This window comes from Panulirus ornatus, chromosome 10, assembly GCF_036320965.1.
Source record: "Panulirus ornatus isolate Po-2019 chromosome 10, ASM3632096v1, whole genome shotgun sequence".
NCBI classification, from domain to species: Eukaryota; Metazoa; Arthropoda; class Malacostraca; order Decapoda; family Palinuridae; genus Panulirus; species Panulirus ornatus.
In genome coordinates this window covers 3,870,001-3,893,622 of record NC_092233.1, presented here as the reverse complement: position 1 = coordinate 3,893,622, position 23,622 = coordinate 3,870,001, and the positions used below count along the sequence as shown (strand labels likewise).

At 43.8% G+C, this 23,622-nt stretch overlaps 1 long non-coding RNA gene and 1 other non-coding gene across 2 annotated transcripts in view; one reads left to right on the top strand and one right to left on the bottom strand.

Moving 5' to 3' along the window:
- LOC139750729 (uncharacterized) overlaps positions 1-23,622 on the top strand; it is a 284,257-nt gene that overhangs the window by 14,423 nt on the left and 246,212 nt on the right. The gene's annotated exons all lie outside the window — the stretch shown is intronic.
- Positions 22,712-22,784, bottom strand: TRNAR-UCU (transfer RNA arginine (anticodon UCU)). Its single transcript has one exon. It is a non-coding gene; the product is annotated as a tRNA-Arg (tRNA).

The following is a 23,622-nucleotide window of genomic DNA, read 5'->3' as shown; positions in this document are numbered from 1 at the left end:
GGAGGAGGAGGGGGGGTGGGTGTATTCTGGATTTTTATCGCGATATCATCAATTGCGCCTCTGTCTGCAGCCTCTGATACCACTAACTAAACACCGAGTTCATACTTTGGGGTCCTTCATAACAGAACCATAAGTAGGTATCATTAGGGAGGCCATTAAGGGAAGTAATGAGGACTTCTCAATGCAAATTATCTGAACGAGTAGTGTCTTAGTAAAGTTGAAGCAGAGGGAACCAGCCCGGCAGATGCGAGGTCAGAGTGGAGGAGTCTTACACTTGTTCTTATCATCAAGGAACAAAATGGTTGTTCTCGTCTTTGGTTCATTGTTCAAGGTTGTTCACAGCTCAGTAACTGTTCTACAATAACGTTGTTTTAGGGTTTGGTAGAGTGATAGTGGATGGTACGCCACACCACACCACCACCTGTGGCCGGCACACCACACCACACCACCACCTGTGGACGGCACACCACACCACACCACCACCTGTGGCCGGCACACCACACCACACCACCACCTGTGGCCGGCACACCACACTACACCACCACAGGTGGAGGACCTGCCGGTACTGAAGCTCTGTGTGTTCTTATAAGGCCAGCCATAGGCGCCGCCGAAGCTGGTGGTCAGGTTACCCGCTCTGAGGTGTTGGTCATCTTACGGTGTGTCAGTTCTGCTCTTAAAATCTGTTTCATGAAACGTAAACATCTGACGTAGGTTAATTATGATGGACATTAGTAAAATCTTGGCGCTATTTTCTCAACAGAGGCTTTTGAGTCGTTTTAAAGTTCTAAGTTGAAATAGATTTAGATCAGTTTCTTGGCTTAGATTTAGTTCGAAAGCTCAGCGAAGTTGGCCATCAACGCTGGCGTAGGGCGGCCATACCAGTAGCCCTGAGCCCCTGGTTCCCTCACACTCCTCACAGGGCGAGTGTCACTACTGCTGGGTCTGGGGAGCCAAGCTCGGTGTTCGACAACGAAGAATAAACGATATTTCCCAGTAAAAGACGAGCGTACACTCCCTCCTCTCCGGTCGGCCAGATAACTCTATTCAGGACCTTAAAGTCGGGTGTATTAAGATAACAGAACGTAAATAAGATCACAACACATCGTAGAGACAAGGATGATGTTATACCACCGTCTCTACTCTCCGATGGCTCCGTGATAACACCAGGAACTCTCAGGATCACAAGGCAACTCTCACTCAACAGCCCCATTAAGATAACTCTATAAGACTAATGCCACAGTGCCGTCTGTGATCCTCGTGTGATAACACCGGGAGTTAGTGTCGCAATAACTTGTGCGGGAGTGACGCCCAGGCGGGGTCCTGGCTCGCTCCTGGCATTAAGGGAGGATGTGCAAACGCGTTGCTCCACATCCCTATCATCCCTTAGGCACGACGGGACGACCTGATCCCTTAGGAACGTCGGTACGACGCTTGAACACGTCGGTATGGTGCTTGAACACGTCGGTACGACGCTTGAATACGTCGATACGACTCTCGGGCACGACGGTACGCGAGCCTTGGGTAAAAACGATGCCTAGCTTTTGACCTGTTCCTGAAGAGGCCATAGTCAGTGACCAAGGCACCTAACTCAAGGGCGTCACCGTCGTGTTCAAGGGATGAATGTAGTGCTGTGTACCTCTTATTTACCTCGAAATAAACTGAATGAGATATAGATACCAAGTTCATCATCTTGATATAGAAACCTTCTACAGTCACACATAGCTAACGCTATATCCATCTATAGTGTACGAGTATAGACAGATGTGTGAACATATAAACTGGGTTGTGTTTATCTTCCATTCTGTAGACAAAGGTTACTTCGTGTAGGATTTCAAAACCAAAGATTATCTTCATATCGCCTTACATGTTACTGTCTTCCTTAAGGTCCTGGTGGAACTACCAATCAAGTAGTTTCTGTCACACACAACCTCACAGCAACAAACTCACTGCCTCACCCACCACTCATACCCTGAACTGCCATGAGAAGGGAACAGGCAGACAGACCACAAGTCTCTGTCAACGTTGGAGCAGTTTGCTTGTCTCAGACATGACCAACACAAGAATAAAGAGGTTGTTACAACCTCTTCCAGCAGTAGATGATGGTCTCAAGCATCGTAACAGTGAAACTGCCTCTTAACTGTCCGTCAGCGTCAGCACACACACACACACACACACACACACACACACACACACACATGTAAGGTTTACTAAACAAGAATTGAATGATGTATATAAAGTTTGGTGTTAATGATTAGTGTGTTAGGGTAACATGTCGAATGTTTCTTCTGAGTGTTATTTCTATAGGGCACTCAATCGTCTACATCCACTTGAAGTAAATTCGTATTTAAGGTAAGTTTAAGGTATTTAAAGTATTCACTGCAAGGTTTATATCCTCTTTTTTTTTTTTTTATTATCAACCCACACGTACATAACATTTATACTTGTCAGACCAAATATTACCACAATGATATATTACATGCATAATATAGGAAAGAAAAAAAAAATAAGATATATATATATATATATATATATATATATATATATATATATATATATATATATAGAGAGAGAGAGAGAGAGAGAGAGAGAGAGAGAGAGATTATATCACAAGTCTAAAGTATACTGTCTTGATAATCAAAATATATATTACCCGAACGAATTCTGTAAGGAGTTACAGGTGTCATACGAAATCCAAATCTGTGGCTTGCAGGAAGTATAATTCAATACGACCCTTTACATGTGCCTTATAAACCAGCTCCTCAGGCAATAGACTACCAAATTATACACAGAAGAGAAAAAAGAATGATCCTTAATGCGGTACATCACAAAAGTTAAGGCGTTTTAAATAGGACATACTAGCAAGATATATAGCCAGGACCGGGGGAGAATATATTAGATTGGCCCTAAAATATTCCTTCTCAGGTAACCTTTTAAGTCGAGAGGGTGAGGGAGTTTACAAGATGAAGCTAGACCGTTCGTAGCGGGGGCCACGCTAGAGGGATACTCATGTTGTCCAACCTTCATTTATTAGTGTCCGGGTTTGCATCATAGTCGTTTAGATTATTCTTACAAGCCCCAAACTGTCTATTGTCCACCGGTTTCAACACCTTATTGCCTGTTCTCTGACAGTTATGGTGGGTTATATCTTACAATTATGCCCCACTCTTCCTCAGGGCCGCCCGAGCCACGATGTTTCTCACTGCGTATCGTCCACAGCTCCGAGGTGCAGGGGGGGGGAATCCAGTGGTTGTGGTCATGCGGGGTGAGGGCATGAGCCAGGTTGTGGTGTTGTGAAAATTCATTCGAGAAGGATTTCCGAAGTCATTTCGTCGGTCGTTTTATTTGGTGTGGACATGGCGCTGGCACCAGCCAAGACGGAGAGGATTAGTATTCCCAGTGCCATTTGGGCAACAAGCTATTGCCGACACTGTGCAATTATGGTAATGCATTTTTAGCCTTACTATCGCCGTACATCCTGGGAAGTATATAGAAGTGCTAGATCGGTCTGTGTGTATAGACGTGGCCTGGGTGGATGGGTGGTGCTCTGCTCTTCAGGGAAGTATAGAAATTACGAGGAACCTTCTCCTTAATTTATTTTTTCAGAGACGTATAGAAGTTAGATATTTCCTCTCTCTCTCTCTCTCTCTCTCTCTCTCTCTCTCTCTCTCTCTTCGACGGTCTGTTCATATTATAGGGGGGGCCTTCGTCTCCAGAGGTCCATAAGAAGCAAATTAGGAACCACTATAGATAGTGAGGGGGGGTCTTTATGCTACGCGTAACACCGGAAGTATATATCATAAGACCCTTTGATATTGATGAACAAGAACACGGGGGGCCCGCCGAGCACAGGAGAACAATTGCATCTTCTCCTGCCGTAACTTCTCCTCAGACTTGGCCAGAGACCTCCAGGTTGTAAACACGTTTAACCCATGCATTTAGGAACATTATCTCTAAATTATCACCAGATTATAACATACACAAGAGGATTATTTTTTTTTTTCCCTCCTGGTCTGAAATAATCGCATTGTTAAGGGAGGGGGGGAGGAGGAGGGGATGGAGGAGGAGGAGGAGGGTGGGTGGGTGTATTCTTGATTTTTATCGCGATATCATCAATTGCGCCTCTGTCTGCAGCCTCTGATACCACTAACTAAACACCGAGTTCATACTTTGGGGTCCTTCATAACAGAACCATAAGTAGGTATCATTAGGGAGGCCATTAAGGGAAGTAATGAGGACTTCTCAATGCAAATTATCTGAACGAGTAGTGTCTTAGTAAAGTTGAAGCAGAGGGAACCAGCCCGGCAGATGCGAGGTCAGAGTGGAGGAGTCTTACACTTGTTCTTATCATCAAGGAACAAAATGGTTGTTCTCGTCTTTGGTTCATTGTTCAAGGTTGTTCACAGCTCAGTAACTGTTCTACAATAACGTTGTTTTAGGGTTTGGTAGAGTGATAGTGGATGGTACGCCACACCACACCACCACCTGTGGCCGGCACACCACACCACACCACCACCTGTGGACGGCACACCACACCACACCACCACCTGTGGCCGGCACACCACACCACACCACCACCTGTGGCCGGCACACCACACCACACCACCACCTGTGGCCGGCACACCACACTACACCACCACAGGTGGAGGACCTGCCGGTACTGAAGCTCTGTGTGTTCTTATAAGGCCAGCCATAGGCGCCGTCGAAGCTGGTGGTCAGGTTACCCGCTCTGAGGTGTTGGTCATCTTACGGTGTGTCAGTTCTGCTCTTAAAATCTGTTTCATGAAACGTAAACATCTGACGTAGGTTAATTATGATGGACATTAGTAAAATCTTGGCGCTATTTTCTCAACAGAGGCTTTTGAGTCGTTTTAAAGTTCTAAGTTGAAATAGATTTAGATCAGTTTCTTGGCTTAGATTTAGTTCGAAAGCTCAGCGAAGTTGGCCATCAGCGCTGGCGTAGGGCGGCCATACCAGTAGCCCTGAGTCCCTGGTTCCCTCACACTCCTCACAGGGCGAGTGTCACTACTGCTGGGTCTGGGGAGCCAAGCTCGGTGTTCGACAACGAAGAATAAACGATATTTCCCAGTAAAAGACGAGCGTACACTCCCTCCTCTCCGGTCGGCCAGATAACTCTATTCAGGACCTTAAAGTCGGGTGTATTAAGATAACAGAACGTAAATAAGATCACAACACATCGTAGAGACAAGGATGATGTTATACCACCGTCTCTACTCTCCGATGGCTCCGTGATAACACCAGGAACTCTCAGGATCACAAGGCAACTCTCACTCAACAGCCCCATTAAGATAACTCTATAAGACTAATGCCACAGTGCCGTCTGTGATCCTCGTGTGATAACACCGGGAGTTAGTGTCGCAATAACTTGTGCGGGAGTGACGCCCAGCCGGGGTCCTGGCTCGCTCCTGGCATTAAGGGAGGATGTGCAAACGCGTTGCTCCACATCCCTATCATCCCTTAGGCACGACGGGACGACCTGATCCCTTAGGAACGTCGGTACGACGCTTGAACACGTCGGTATGGTGCTTGAACACGTCGGTACGACGCTTGAATACGTCGATACGACTCTCGGGCACGACGGTACGCGAGCACATTGGGTAAAAACGATGCCTAGCTTTTGACCTGTTCCTGAAGAGGCCATAGTCAGTGACCAAGGCACCTAACTCAAGGGCGTCACCGTCGTGTTCAAGGGATGAATGTAGTGCTGTGTACCTCTTATTTACCTCGAAATAAACTGAATGAGATATAGATACCAAGTTCATCATCTTGATATAGAAACCTTCTACAGTCACACATAGCTAACGCTATATCCATCTATAGTGTACGAGTATAGACAGATGTGTGAACATATAAACTGGGTTGTGTTTATCTTCCATTCTGTAGACAAAGGTTACTTCGTGTAGGATTTCAAAACCAAAGATTATCTTCATATCGCCTTACATGTTACTGTCTTCCTTAAGGTCCTGGTGGAACTACCAATCAAGTAGTTTCTGTCACACACAACCTCACAGCAACAAACTCACTGCCTCACCCACCACTCATACCCTGAACTGCCATGAGAAGGGAACAGGCAGACAGACCACAAGTCTCTGTCAACGTTGGAGCAGTTTGCTTGTCTCAGACATGACCAACACAAGAATAAAGAGGTTGTTACAACCTCTTCCAGCAGTAGATGATGGTCTCAAGCATCGTAACAGTGAAACTGCCTCTTAACTGTCCGTCAGCGTCAGCACACACACACACACACACACACACACACACACACACACACACACACAAGGCTGGATAATTTTTCTTGGTGAATCCCTGAAAGTGAGTGAGCCTTTCCAAGCAATGAAATGAACGTGTGTAGCTTTAATATGAACTCTACGGCCAGTATGGCTTTTTGGTACACAGTTGGTTTTCTGATCAGTGGGTGGGAGATTAACCAAGCTAACCGAAGTTGACCTAACCCAACCCAACCTAACCTAAGCTGACCTAACGTAACTTTACTTAACCTAACCTAAACTGACGTGTGACCAAACCTATCACTTCCACAATGATAGAAAATCTTTTGAACAGACATATTGATATTAGTGGCTGGGAGCCTGGGGATGCACGACACGGTCTCTCCCTCGCTATATCCCACTACATCTCTAGATGCATGGGGCTGCCTCTCCCACATTATATCCCATCATACCGCCAGATGCATGGGGCTGCCTCTCCCCCATTATATCCCATCAGACCTCCAGGTGCATGGGGCTGCCTCTCCCCCATTATGCTTCGTCAATTTCCCAATGACGACGAAAGGAACCCAGGATGGTCGACGTCTGTGCCGCTGCTATTGGCCTTGTGTAGATGGTCGTACATAGCTCACCTCACACTGTTGTTGCTGCCCTCACACTGCTGCCCTCATACACCTGCCGCCGGCCTCACATTGCTGCTTCTGGCCTCGCATTACTGCTGCTGCTGGCCTCACAATACTGCTGCTGGCCTTACATTGCTGCTGCTGGCCTTACATTGCTGCTGCTGGCCTCATACAGCTGCCGCCAGCCTCACTCGGCGTAAAATAGAGGCCATTACTGCTACTTAAACGTTCTCTCTCGTTAATTGGGTCATAAGGACTTGAGTTTATGTGATATTTTGACCAGCCGCAACCTCCGCCCTTGACCAGGTAGTGTGCCGGACACACCAGCAGCAGCCCCGGGGAGAGAGAGAGAGAGAGAGAGAGAGAGAGAGAGAGAGAGAGAGAGAGAGAGAGAGAGAGAGAGAGAGGCTACCTAGGAGTTCCCTAGGACGAGATTTTGCCTGAGGCAAGGCAGTTAATGCTATTGTCTTCCGCCGTCACCCAGTAGCAGTAATGACCGACATTTTTTTGGTTGATCTGGTGTTTTCTTTGACCATTCGTCCAGTTTTCGTTTGAATGTTTCGTGTTGACTCCAGATGGTTTTTTTCTTATCACTTTACGTAGGACACTGGGTAGCTCCTCCATTGTCCTGGCGAGGCTACTCATACACTTCTCTTTGATGACCTCAGTAAATTTCCAAGAATACCTTCAGCTTTAGTCACTGTTTCTTTTCCCATGTGCAGTTCATTTCCTTTTGGTCCACTATTTGCTGTCATGCATAGATTATCATGCACTTTCTTCTATTAAGGCTGTGGTGTTACAGTTGTCTCAGGCTTTCATGGTAGCCCCGTAATTCTATTCCCTCTATCTACTTGTAAAATGTTTCTGTATTCCCCCTGGCTTACCTCTTTCATCATGTATGGTGGGTGGATGACCATACAACACAGCAGTGTTCAGTGTTGCTTCTTTTTTACAAATGGAATATTTTTATCATTATCTCGTCGTGAATGTTCTCATTATCATACCTACCATTATCTGACCTAACAGGACTATCTCTTAAATATGGCCATAAAGATGATTATTTTAGTTTATGATAATCTCTTTCTCTTTGAGATTTGTTTCTCTCTCCACCTCTTTCTCTGCTAGTTCTTTGTGCGGCCTCAACTTATATTCTTAATCATTCCAAAGCCAATATTTTTTCTTTTCCAATTTATATCTGTTGATGAACCAGTAGTTGAGATTCTGTTACTTGATACAGAGCGATGTAAACATTCATTGACATATAAAGGATGTTAGTGACATGTCCTCATACTCTTCATGTGATCTCTCGCATGAACACTTTCATGACGTGTTTTGTCAAGTTGCATCATATCATCAGCTGTTTGAGCAGAAGCAGAGATCCTTCTGTATTGACTGGTCATACAAATGACTTGTTATGAGTACCTGTTGTAGCAGTTTCACCTAAGCTTTGTCTCATCCATAGCATCGCCTGTTAAGCTATTGCGATCTGCTTCTATATTTTTTGAAGCATCATAGTTGACACACTGTTCAGTCCCGGTGGTGAGGTTTTCTTGGTTGGGTCTGTTGTCCTGCTTACTTCTGATAACTCATTATCTAGAATGGTATTCTTATCGTATTCATTATTTTGTTATGCTATAGTTATCACAAGATATGCTATAGTTATCATAAGATATGCTCTGGTTATCTTCAAGATATCATGGTGTGATATGACCTTATCATCATCCTCTGTGATGTATGGTTGTGTCCTGCCACTAGTAGAGGAGATAAGGTCAATAGTATTGTATCCTCTTATATGGTCGTGAATTATTTGGATCAGGTTGAACGACTCTCACAGATTAAGTACCTTATGAAGTTGTTTTCTTTCCTCTCTTGATTATTGTCTAATAATTTTTATATATTTCTAACTGCAAAGTTTTTTTCTTCTTCGCCATTTTCTTCCTATGTGGTAAAAATTGAAAGTTAAAGTCCTTAGTTAACATTACAATTGGTTTCGATTTATCCAATTTTTTTCAGTTTCTCTTTAATTTTTAGCCAAAATTTCATTAAAATCAGATAATTTGGTCTCTTTGCCACTATGTTTATTATGTTCATTGCCGAAGTATTTGCTACAGTTAGCATTTATTGCCGGAGTATTTGCTACAGTTAGCATTTATTGTTTTTTTTTTTATAATACCATTATCGTCTGTTGTCCTCCTGGTGTCGTAAGCATTTATTGCTACTCCGGTGTGGTTGGTGTCTGTGTGGCCATCCAGCTCGGAGAGAGAGAGAGAGAGAGAGAGAGAGAGAGAGAGAGAGAGAGAGAGAGAGAGAGAGAGAGAGAGAGAGAGAGATGTGATTCTGGGAGCTTGCCAATATGACCTCAGGAATCAGAGTGCATAGGTTCCATTTCTCCTGACGGAGTATATCATGGTAGAATACTTAGAATACATTGTTAATGAATATCTCTTGGCTGTGAATATTTGATGTAGAATTATGAGATATTTGTGCTAATATTTTTTTGATGTTATAAAATGACAAATATCAAATATTTTTCGAATTCAGAATTTTTGATGTTCTTGTTAATTGTTTAATCGCTCTCTTGACATTGATATTCTTTTAATGTGATAGACCAATTAATTATCATCATTAAATTGGCTTATAAACTACTTGTTTGATGTAACAGGCCAATTACGTACCATGTACACGTCAGAGTATGACCTCTGTGGTTTGTGTAATTGACCATTTACGTCGCATTTACACAAAAGGGTATGACTCTAGTTAGCTGTCGTAATGGGCCAATTATTTACTAGAGATATAAGAGTGTAATAACCTGCTCTGGTTGTTAAAATAGGTCAATTATTGGCCAGAGTTATGAGTGTAATAACCTGCCCTGGCTATTTAAATAAGCCAATTATTTGGCAGCGATGCAGAGGGGTTGATAACCTGCCTTGTTTGTTAGAATTGGCCAATTATTATTTGCTGTCAACAGAAAAGGGGGCATAGCGTTGCTTAATTTGCATGATCCCATAGAAACCATGTTCAAAAGATCAGCTGAATAATACGTTTATATTTTTTTTCTTCTTCATTTCGGTTCATAAGATCAAATTAAAGTAGAGATACGCTCCCTCATTTTCTCACTCCAGCCGTATCCATGATCAATGCTTGTCTGGAATAAACTAATGTGTTAGAAAAATCACAAATAATTGTATTGATCAAGTTTATGATTTACCAACATTCCACATGTCGATCTTATTTAACTCATACTTTGTCTATTGAGCACGGCGGTACGACCCTTGAACTCGGTGGTACGACCCTTGAGCAGGGTGGTGCGACCATGAGCAGGGTGTTACGACCCTTGAACAGGGTGTTACGACCATTAAGTAAGATAGTACTACCCTTGAGCACGACATTACGACCTCTGAGAACGATGGTACGACCCTTAAGCACGATGGTACGACCCTTTAGAAGGGTAACGACCCTTTAGCACGACGTTACGACCTCTGAGCACGATGGTACGACCCTAGCCACTCTGCCACACATGGGGGTTCGAACCGTCATTCTCAAGTGGGTTTCCACTGCACAAAAATGAATATTCTATTGATACACTTGAGTGCATCGCCCTCACCCTCAGGATGCACTCAAGTAAAGAGCTAATTATATGAGTGCAGCCGATGCCTGCCACACACACACGCTTCTCTCTCACTTGTTCGTCAGAATGTATTGATGCAAGATAAGGGTGGGTCGCTCCCTGACGTGTGTGTGTGTGTGTGTCTGTGTGTGTGTGTGTGTGTGTGTGTGTGTGTGTGTACTAATAAATTCTGTAATTTAAGTGTGTATGTTTCTGTGTTTATTTGTGTGAGTATTTGTGCCTCGTGCGCGTTTGCGTGGTTGCGTATGTATATGTGAATCCATGTGTGTCTGTGTGTATATATGTACCTCAGGTTTTTATAGATAGTGTTTATGCTACTTACATGACAGGATGTGCATATATGGCTATATTCCAGTACTTATGGAACAGAGACACCAAGGGCGTTTCTTCTTCGTTCCTTAACCGCTGTTTGATCCTTATCATTTTTTCTTTTTTGTCTTATGTTGGGAAATCCAAGGTGCAGGCATTTGTTGTCCTACGTAGTTGTAATGGAGCAGAAATTGCTACAGTTTCATCTTCTATATGTTTGACATGTAGCAGTTACCGCTATATTTTCACCTTTTTATACCTTGTTGTCGGTTAGCAATCATCGCTATGTTTTTCACCTCTCGTATACCACATTTTCGCTATTTAGCAACTGCCACTCTGTTTTCATCTCTTTTGTACCACAATGTTTGTTCCCTGTTAAGTAATTCTCGATGAGATTTCCCCTCTTATAACACGGTGTTCAGTATTTATCAATCTATGCTATATTTTCACCTTCTTTAATACCATGCTGTTGTCCCTCTGTATTCACCTCTGTATCACACTGTTCGCTGTGTAGCAATTACCGCAATGTATTCACCTCAATACCACGTCGTCTGCTGTGTAGGAATCATCGCTATGTATTCAACTCTATACCACGTCGTTCGCTATGTAGCAATTATCGCTATGTTTTCACCTCTATACAACCACGTCGTTCGCTATGTAGCAATTATCGCTATGTTTTCACCTCTATACCACCACGTCGTCCGCTATGTAGCAATTACCAGAGGGAACCATGGGAAGCAAAACATGGAGGCCTTACCAAGCTGGGGAGGGAAACATATAGCGGAACACCCTCTCGCAACACAGTTGTTCGCGGCAATACTCCCTTCATCGACCTGCAAACCGCTGCAACAAGGGGAGGAGCAGGACGATGAATAACCTTTGATGAATACCATCTGATGAACAGGTGGTGATGAATAGCCCGTGTTGTGATAACGATGTGCGGTGCCTGACACACGCCTATCATAGCGTCGGCACCTGTCTGTCCCAGGCAACATGACTCTGACATGAATTAGAGGTGTACATTTCGGTCGATGCGGGTGTCTTTGTGGCAGCGTCCTCCCTGGATGCATGATATATATATTTAGGTGTTAATGAGCCCAGCTTGTCTATCATGTGGGCCCTGAGGAGCTCGCCTGCTCGCCAAGTAATGGACTGATTTCTCCCGCCTAGCGCCATTGCCGTGACGCCCGTCTCCGATGGCTTTGATCGGCGAGTGGCAACTGTCTCGCCAAAAGTAAACACTAAATGAATATATCTTCCAACATTACGTAAAAATAAGAAAATATTATTATATCGTATATCATCATATTCAAGAAAATGATACAGGAAATTTAAATCTCGATACGGATATTCAATCAAAACTAAAGTCGGAATTAATTGATCCGGACATAGTGTTTACAAATTGTCGGGAATGCAGGATATAATAATATAGAATTTCCGGTGTTTGTTTAGATATTTCTATGCAATATATATGAGAAGATGATGTTCTTATTTCCCCAGCCTCGTAGGAAACATTACAAGGGGAAAAAAAAGCAGATAGTTAACGCTATAATGAGAAAATAGAAGATGGTAGATAACGAAGATCCTGATAACAGCAGAAACAAAGTGAAAAAATATCGAAAAATCCTGAGAAGCGAGAAAGAAGAAGGTAAATGTTGGAAGGTAAGACAGTTATTGTTAGTGTGACAGACAAGAAAGTGATTATGAAAAAAAAAACTCAATTTGAAAACAAGATAACCAGAGTCAAAGTGAAAAAAAAAATGGGAAGGAAAGAAAAATGAATCAGAATGGTGAAAATGAGAACGTGAGATAAGACAGTAACATTAGGTCCAAGACACTGATCTCGTAGTGACGCCTGGATATGTATCATACCAAGTGACAACTGAGGTGAACTGGTGTTCCTGGGGGTCCAGCAGCACTATGGTCCTGGGGTCCAGCAGGTGCCATCCCCAGCACCGAGACCACAACCCCTCACCAGCGAGGTGGTTGAATGATACGAGGAGGTTTTGATGTAGTCGGTTGTGTTCAGGGCGGAGGTGACGTGGGACTCCTGATTGTAGGAGTTGTAGGTCGAGCATCGACGTGGGGTTGACTATGAAGTGGTGGCGTGTGTGGATGTAGATGTGGTGGCGTGTGTGGATGTAGATGTGGTGGCGTGTGTGGGTGTAGATGTGGTGGCGTGTGTGGGTGTAGATGTGGTGGCGTGTGTGGGTGTAGATGTGGTGGCGTGTGTGGATGTAGATGTGGTGGCGTGTGTGGGTGTAGATGTGGTGGCGTGTGTGGATGTAGATGTGGTGGCGTGTGTGGGTGTAGGTGTGGTGGTGTGGATGTAGTTGGCTGTAGTGAAGACGATGGTGATGTAGTAATCGTTGTTTAGATATTGTGATGTGGGATGGGGTTGTTGTAGTGGTGTTACCAGTATAATGGTGGCGGTTGTGATGAGGATGGTTGTGATGTTGAGTGAATGTGTCGATGGTTGTGATGTTGAGTAAATGTGTCTGCAGGCTTTTTTTTTTTCTAGGCCAAGGAGGGAAACAAGTGGTCTGAACTGGGTTAAGGGTCGTATCTGTCGATGTTGTAAGGTCGGTTGTCAGAAAGTTTGCTAATGAGGTTGTATGTGTCATAAATAGATGATAAATACATAACGGTTTACTGAATAATAAGGCAGCCATTCTTCTAAAACTACAAAGTTGAGGTATTACTGATATTACAGACGTGGGAGGTCATGGTAATTACTAGTTAACGACTCATTGAATAGTTTAAGATCAAATTGGAATGAATGTTTTCATGCTTCGCATAAGCACATGAGTGTGGTACATGTAGGTCATGAGGATGGCTGATATGTAAGATTGTTTCTAGAGTAAATACTATGGTTTATACATTATGTACTTTGTTGAACATTAAGTGACGAATATTTACAGTAATACAGTAGTTGACTGTGTGTGTGTGTGTGTGTGTGTGTGTGTGTGTGTGTGCTTCTGATGTGAAGCTGTGTTAGTTATGGTCCGTTCATCGTCCTTCTCTCAAGAGTAATAATGCACAGGCAACTCGACAAGGAGATAGGACCAAGATTATCGTGTTCTTTGTGTTGGTATAATGTTACTGTTGGTTACCAAGGATGATAGCTGACCTATTGCTCATATTACACAGCTTTAAGACTGGCTTACCATGTGCATGTCTTAGGAGTGCATTTAATGTCATAGGTGATACCAACCTCCCAGGGGCACCAACTTTTCCCCCCTGGTAAAGTCTGTATTAAGTTCGTTCTGAGTAAATGGCACATCACCTTCATCTTGTCGCCTACCTACCTTAGATTGAGTAAGGTCATCTGTACTTTTGGTATCATCTACACAAAGCATTTCTAGTCTTGGGTGACACCATGTTATGACGAGAAGTATGAGCCCAATTTATAATTAGTTCGCTAGTCTTCTGCAGCGAGTTAGGATGAGAAACTTATCTATCTTTCTCTCCACTGATTTTGTTTGTACCTTGCCAGGTCTTAGCTTGAAGGTGTGTGTTGATTTTATCCACTGACAGATTTTCCCACTCATCTTCGTCTGTGTTCAGTCACTCGTTCCCCCGCTGCTGCAACCGATGTTTGAAATGGCTTTATCATATGTGGTGTTGGACGTTGTTTACGACCTCTGCATAGTTGCTTAACTATATATTCAATTTCTATAATACCTAACGTCTCCTCTGGTCGGTTTATTGACTTAACTGTTGACGGATTAACCTCTTCCTCTGTCCTTGTCACCATCCGTTTTCTTCAGGGTTCTGTCTTTCTTGTGCTTTTCTCTTTTTATCAATGATTTCTCCTCCTCAACAGATAAACAAGATCACTGTCGACTCAACACTGCATTCCTCCACTTCTCTCAAATCTGTTCCACATCTTCTTGCTTGATCTACGTCTTGCCTGGTCACTATTGCCTTCATAAACTCAGATTAGGACAGGATTTCCCAGCAGCCAGACGCAACCTAGTTAAGTTTAATGGTAGTAAAACCCAGTGTTTACCATTTTTCCTTTTAAATCCACCCATATCTTTCTCATGTCCTTTGATGGCTCCATACTGCAACCAGGCAACACAAGAGACGTAACTGGTATCACTGAACCATCTGCATTATCTCAGATACCCAATCCTACACAAGCAGCTACGTTTGTCTCGAAGAAACCAGGAGTTCTGTACCAATGCTTACGTTTCTTCCCTTCTGAACAGTTGCTCCGATCTCACAAAGGATCAGTTCGTCCATCTATAGAGTACTACTGTCGCATTTGATGAGGTTCTAACCCTACATACATTTTCATAAAGAGAAATCGATTCTGTCCAGTTCAATTTATCTCTCCCAGCCTGATCTCAAACCTTTACCCACTTGCCTTACGCCCCAGTGTTGGTTCACTTTCCCTCTTCTGTAGATATTACTCCGGGTTTCATTTCCTCTGAAGTGGCTGCTGAAGTCCCCTTGCCATCAGCTAGACCACTTAATACTCAGCAGACCGCCACATCACGTGTGGACGTTGGCACCTCAAGGGTGGGCCGTTGTGGTGTCTGTTCCTTCACTTACATCGCTAAGCTTTGGAAATCTGATCCTCTCATGTCTCTCCTTACAGTTATGATCCAACTCTTTCTAAAAGGCATGTGGGTTACTTGCTTCAGAACTCTTAGATCATTTTTCCTGCTCTGTCTATACTTCTCCATCTTTTTGAACACTAAGCTAAGTTTTACTTAATGCTTGGTCTCGATAAAGACTTTCAGCGCACACACACACACACACACGCACACACACACACACACACACACACACACACACGCACACACACGAGTGTATGTAAAATTACACTCTCACACGAACCTCCTGCCAATTATCTAGCATTTAGTAGTAGTAGTAGTAGTAGTAGTAGTAGTAGTAGTGACGGAGGTGGAGGGGTGTTGGGGAGGCTGGTGCGGGAGGAGGCAGGCCCCGTCATCCCGGCCTGTCTGTGTAGTGTAAGGTGGAGGCAGCCAGAGTGCCGACACTCTTGTTATTTTTGCCGTGATGACGGGCGACGTGCGCTAAAGTTAGCTGTCACGACGGGAGCGGGGGCGGTGCAGCGGCCCATCACACTGTGTCCTTACCCATCTTGTCACCCGCCACACCCACCCCTCCCTCACCACCACCCACCACCTCTCTGTCCTCGTCCTGTTCCTCCCCGGGGGGGGGGGGGGGGGTAGGTTTACCCTAGTGATGGGGGATGGGGGATGATGGGGACGGTTTGTGGGGAAGGGTTGTGAGGAGAGTACATGGTGGGGGGATATATTTTTGAATGGGGGAGCGGTACGTGTGGTTAGGATGACGGGGAATGGTTGTGGATTTTGTTTTGGGTGGTGGTGATGGTGTGGAGGTGGTTGTGGTTATGGTGAGAGGTTAAGTTAGGGTGTTGGTTGTGGGGAAATTAGTTATTGCAATAGTTATAGGTGAAGGTTGTGAGAGGCTGTAGAGTGGTGCTATGTGGGAGAACATGGGATGGACAGGTAGCAGTAGACTGGATGGTCTCTGATCAATTAATTATCTGAAGGTCAGAAATAGTAACGTAGATTCTTAATGTATGTAGATGGAGACACGATAGTGAGGCTGGAGGCTCCTTCTTCCCTCCCCCATTACTGTAGATGGAGACTGGATAGCAAAGCAGAAGGTTCTCTCCCACTATATAGATGGAGACATGATTGTAAAACACAAGACTCCCTCCCACCCATCACAGTAGATGTAAACATGAGAGTAAAGCAGAAGGCTCATCCCCACCCACATTAACACCCTCGTATCAACCACCAGAAGAAGAACAGTTATGAAGGAACAGTGTGTAGCTGACACAGAACATCATAACAGGGAAGTTCATGGGAACAGTATAAAGGGGTAAACACATTGTGGTCTAATTACAGTCACCGAGTACTGTGGGTATGAGGGACTTAAACCACTACACTGTAAGGTTGAATTACGTACATATTACACTGTGTGTGTGTGTGTGTGTGTGTGTGTGTGTGTATGTGTGTGTGTGTGTGTGTGTGTGTGTGTTACCGGACTCCGCCTGTTGGTGGTTACAGGGCGGTTGAAACAGTCACCTTCGGTGAGGACGCATCATCGTCAGTTCTCGTAAGGGAGTACAGTCTGGTCTCGCCCCAAAGGAGTCCTGTATATCCCCTGCTTTTGAGTATAGGACAACCTCGAAGCTGTAGATGCCCATCAAAAGGGTCCCTAGGGTTATATATATATATATATATATATATATATATATATATATATATATATATATGATAGAGAACTATTAGGGTACTGGGAGAAAACAGAGATAGATAGCAGTGTGGGTAACGACTTTAGAGGATGAAATGGTTTCTGGCCATCCCTGTGGTTTCTTCCACCCTCCAGTATTCTGAACATGGCTACGTGTATAAACAGAATGAAATACTTCTATATGATTAAACACATTTACACGAGCCATTGCAGACAGTGAGACAGACAGAGAGATAGACAGACGACAGACAGAGAGACAGAGAGACAGACAGATAGACAACCGACAGACAGACATACAGACAGACAGACAGACAGACAGACAGACAGACAGACACACACACACACACACACACACACACACACACACACACACACACACACACACACACACAAACCCGCATTCGTGTCTCCTTCCAACACCCAAGATTAAGCATAAGCTTGAGAGACACTGTCCCTCTTAAGCTGTCAAGCTTGTCTCCTCTTGTAGGCTCCTCCTCGTCCTCCTCGTCTTAACGTGAACGTTCCTCACTTAACCCCAGCTCTTGCGACAGATTTTCCCGATGGTCGTAAGTCATACGACCCTTGTAACCCATTGTTGTCTACGTGTCTAAGTCTCTAAGTCTCTCTCTCTTTATCTCTCTCTCTCTTTTTCTCTCCCACTGGCTCCTCCTTATCCATCTTATTCGCATATTTCTCATATTTTTTTTTTCTTACGCCAATATCTCTGCTCTTTATCACGTCTCTTATCTCTCCCTCTCTTTCCTCTCTCTCTCTCTCTCTGCACCCCACCTCCATCATCTACTCTTGCTCCTTTTTCTACCCTCGTCTCCCATCTCACTCCTCTGCACGTGCGTGTGTTTGCTTCATCCCTCTCTACATCCTCCCTCTCTGTCTTCCCATGTAGGAAGCAACTGACCCTTCCCTATGCCTCCTCCCAACCACCTTGTATCTGTAGGATTCCGCTCCTCGATCGTAGGAGACACTGACCAGTATCCTAATTGCGTTCAAGTCCTGATAGATCCTCACTCCTCACTCCCCAGTCTCTTGCTCCTTCTCCCAGGAAGAACTAGAAATCCCTCTCTTTACCTCCCCCTCTCCCTGTGTCTGTACAAACCCACTTCTCCTTTCTTGCAGTACACTTGACCTCTTCTGCTTCTCGCTCAAAGGAAGTCCTTCCCTGTGCTGCACCTTCAGTGCTCTCTGTTCCTTCCTCTGTCCCCAGACACACTCTAGAATTCTTCTTTTAGTTCCTTCCTTCTTTTCCCGCTAACGCACTCTAAATCCTCCACCCACAAACTCTACCTTCATCTCCTTAAAAACTTTAAATTCTTCTTTAGTCTCCGCTTCCCTTAACTTATTTTAAATCTTTTACTGGTCTCTTCCTTCCCTTGACACATTATGAATCCTTCACTAGTCCCTCCCATTCCTTAACGCACTTTAAATCCTTCGTTAGTTTATCCCATTTCTTAACACACTTTAAATCCTTCACTAGTTTATCTCATCCTTTAACACTAGTTTTTCTTGTCCCTCAACACACTTTAATTTGTTCACTAGTCTATCCCATCCCTTAATATGCTTTAAATCCTTCACTATTCTCTGTCATCTCTTAACACACTTTAAATTCTACACAAATCTCTCCCTTCCTTAAACACTCTTTAAATCATCTCATGTCAGCCTTTTCCTTTCTGCCCGTATCCTAAATATATTGCTCCCTCCTTTTCCTCCTTTCCCATTACCCCTTCCAGGAGGTAAAGAACTCTTTCCATTATCCCCTTCCTTCCCAGACCAGATTTTCATCACCTCATATCCCCAGCTTAGCATCTTAAGCACTACTCCTCACTACTCCTCTATGTTTTTTTGTTTTTGTTTCCATCAACCCTCCCCCCTCACCCATCACAGTCTGGACAGACCTTCCCATCACCCCCATCCCTACCAGAGCCACGACAGGTCTCCCATCACCCTATCCCTACCAGAGCCACTGTAGGTTCTCCCCTTCACTCCATCCCTACCAGAGCCACGACAGGTTCTCCCCATCACCCCATCCCTACCAGAGCCACTGTAGGTTCTCCCCTTCACTCCATCCCCACCATAGCCACGACAGGTCCTCCCCATCATCCCATCACCACCATTCTCCCCATTCGTCTCACCCCTACTGTTATTCTCCCAACTCTCCCCTCCCCATCAGGTCTGTGTCAGATAGGGTCAGATGTCTGTAAGTGACTTACCTGATATCCGGCCCCCTCGCACACCAGGTACTCATCCAGCTGCCCCTCCAACACAGATACACCTGGCGTCTGGCTGACACTTCCTGACGGTTGCTGACACGTGCTGACCCTACCTGACGCCTGTTTATATCTGATGGCACCGGCTCCTGACGACTGCTGACGCTTGCCTGCGTCTGTGCTCTTGTTTGATGTTGCCTTCAGGCGAGTCCTGACACACCTGCTGACGCCTGTTCTCATGTGCTTTCCACTGCTGACACCTCCTGACGTCTGCTGATAGTTTGCTGTCTTTCTCTCACTTGCTGACACCTGTTTGCTCTTACTGTCAGCTTTTTTTGCAATCTGTTTGTACATGGTGACACTCGAAGATGTGTTTTGGCACATCCTGACTCATACTATGTATTTGCTGACACTTCTCTGACTTCCTGCTGACGCCTGCTGACACTTCAGCACCCCACATGTATATCTATCCCCGTACTGAAGCATAGGAATCCACCACATGCATCCCACGTCACTGGAAAGCATGATATATATCCCCATGATGAACAGTCATGCTGCCAACGATGTGTTAAAATAATAAACAAAAGGGCTTATCATTTGGGTATTTTGAAAAGAATTTAAATCAAAATTTAATCAGATCATCTTCATAGGCCTACCTACAAACCCTCAATATTTCTCTTATGTACATGGAATAGTATTTATGTAGTTGTATGGACAAGCTGTGGGTACAGTAAGACGGATTTGGAGAGACTTGCATACCTCGTATTCCTGGGGATGTAGACCACAAGAACTTCTTCTTTTCAGGGTCAACAGCTCTGTCTCTCTCATGACGATATCGGGTTAAATAGATCAATGACATCTTGTGGATGTAATGTTATATACTCTTCTATTCATCTTTCATTATCTACTTTTTTCATTTTCTGGCCCATTCATCTTTTATTATCTACTGTTTTTTATTTACTGTTTTTAGTAAATATGTTTTTTATTTTGTTTGCGTGGCATGAGAATCTTTAGCATCGATTAGATACAATGGCTTGTCGGTACTATAAGGCACGCCCACAAACGCATACGCTTGCAAAGTCATGCTTCCACAACCTCACACGCCTACAGCCTCGCTCGCCCGTAAACCCACACACCCCAAACGGACACACACACACACACACACACACACACACACACACACACACACACACACACATTCGTCCAGTAAACACGGAAGTGATTGATGAGGCAATTCTGTCGACCGTAAACAGATCATCTAAACACCTGTCCAGGTCAATTAGTGTGACACAGGTGTCTTGGGGAGGCGTTCGTATGTCTGCTGATGAGACAACGTTATAATTATTAATCTCGTCTGCTTCACTAAACTCAAAGACATTCTTCTAGAACATATGAAATCAATACACAATCTCCAGTTTCCTATTTCGTTTAGATTTACTTCATACATTGCTCATAAATGTAATTATATTCACTTTAAATAAGTAATTGGGTTTATGTAATTCATGCTGAGAATTACATTCTCATAATGGAGATAACTGGTATTGCAAGGGAATTATTTACTGGCAATAAGTTAATAAACAGTCAACAGAAGTTAGGTTTCCCAGCCTGGCCTGATTCCTCTGTTAACAGACGTGAACAGATAACATTTAAAGGCGTCTATTATCTGTTAAGGTCTGCTGGTTTATCAGTCACTGACACCTACCAACACCAGAGTGTTGGCAGTGTGACACCAGGGTGTTGGCAGTGTGACACCAGGGTGTTGGCAGTGTGACACCAGGGTGTTGGCAGTGTGACACCAGGGTGTTGGCAGTGTGACACCAGGGTGTTGGCAGAGTCTTTGTATAGGCCATATCACACGGGAGATATTGTCTGGAGAATATCCATTGAGGATATGTTAACCCCTTGAGTACGACGGTACGACCCTTGAGTACGACGGTACGACCCTTGAGCACGACGGTACGACCCTTGAGTACGACGGTACGACCCTTGAACACGACGTTACGACCCTTGAACACGACGGTACGACCATTGAACACAACGGTACGACCCTTGAGCACGACGGTACGACAGTTGAACACGATGGTACGACAGTTGAACACCACGGTACGACCCTTGAACACGACGGTACGACCACTAAACATGAAAGCACAGACTCCTAAGGTTCAGATCTAAGGCCATACCTTCACACCTGAGGATCGTATTCTCGCATCCAAGGGTCATACTGGCGTATTCGAGGGTCGTACCGTCGTGCTCAAGGGTCGTGCCGTCGTGCTCAAGGGTCGTACCGTCGTGCTCAAGGGTCGTGCTTAAGGAACTGATCAATAGCTGATACGTAAAAGGGAGATGAGAGGTCTCTGCCTGGGAGAGGGAGGCCAACTGGCCATACTCGACCAGACGAGAAGTGCCCACACACACACACACACACACACACACACACGGTGTAACAAGGTGTTCTGGCCACGTCTGGGGGCCTAAACGACTATCCTTAGAGGATTCAGTGTGTATGTATGTCACTGTGTATCCATATTCATATACGTATACCTGGTTTTAATACAAACACATAGTATATATATATATATATATATATATATATATATATATATATATATATATATATATATATATATATATATATATATGCGGGAGACAGCGGCAAAAAAAAAAAATAAAAGAAAGAAACCTCCATACGTTTCAATGAATTTTAGTATTGTTTTGACCATGAATGGGAAATTTAAGGCGATGAAATATGTATTGATTTTGGTGGCAAGTGATTATTATCAATGCAGTAAATGGGGGAGAAAATAACTACAAAAATTATATGATTCAGTAATTAATTGGTAATTAATCAGCGTGTAGTATGTGGGTGTATTGTATTGATAAGTAGGTGTATTCTTGAGTGAGTTTCTGATAAAGCGTTTCAGTGACACATTTCCGAATCGAAGCTTCGTTGTCTCGCTCGCTTTTGACGCTGTTTTGAGTTGAAGCTGACTTTGTCTCACTGGTTTTTGACGCTGTTTCCAGATAAGAGGTGGTGCGTCTCGTTCGTGTTTTATATACCATTAATAAGGAACAGAATTGTTCACAAAGACATTTGGAAGAAGAAAGTGTCATGTTTCTTTCCAGCTTTAAGGGCGTGGTTCATATTGTGTCTTTGTCTTCGGTCCAGAGAGTACCTGAAGCAAGACTTGTGAAGGATATTCCTGCAGTGCCAGATCGATTTTAGATAATAAAGGACACAAAAGACGGAGGAAATATTAAGGATTTATGGCGATGTTTTAATTTCTTTTTTCCATTTGAAAATCCGCGTCTAACATGGGATTTCTCTCCGTCCCAGCAGTGGTATGTACGTGTCCCATCTACATGCCCAGCGTGTCCCAGCAGTGGTAAGAGTCACGCCAGTTGAGAAAATCTGGTATACTAAATTACTATCCCCAGCGGGACTCGAACCCGCGGCCTCTGGATTAGAAGTCCAGCGCGCTTTCCACTGCGCCATGGGGACTACATATGTACAAATGTATGGATACATGGATCAGTTTACATATACATGTCGTTCTGTATGAATATTTCTGTATTTCTGCGTTTCTTACAATGCAAACACCCAAGCCACCCACCCACCCACACATACACACACACACACACACACACACACACACACACACACACAGTGTTCAGATCCTACATTAAGCTAAGACTAGAATATGTTCCATAAGTTAGGCCACCAATCCTTAAGAACCTTAAATAGATAATAAAGGAGATCGAGAGAGGGTAACAACGATGGCACTAGAATTGATTAAGAGAACTGAAATACACTGAGAGGACAGAGACAATAGATTCACCCTCTATTGAAAGAAATATTCTTTTGAAAGAGACAGTGGTAGATCAACGAAAGTCCACAATATATATATATATATATATATATATATATATATATATATATATATATATATATATATATATATATATATATATATATATATAACCTCCTGCTCCTTCTGACCCCCATCGAAGTCTTTTTCACTCCGTCCTTCCATATCCATTGTGGACTACCCGTTCTCCTTCTTCCCTCCACCTCTGACACATATATCCTCTTTGTCAACCTTTCCTCGCACATTATCTCCATATGTCCAAATCGTTTCAGTACACCCTCGTCAGCTCTCTCAACCATTTTATCTTTACTACCACACATCTCTCTTACCCTTTCATAGTTACTCGATCAAACTACTTCACACCACATATTGTCCTCAAACATTTCATTTCCAACACATCCACCCTCCTCCATGCCCATACATCCATATAACATTGGTGGTACTACTATACATTCAAATATAGCCGTATTC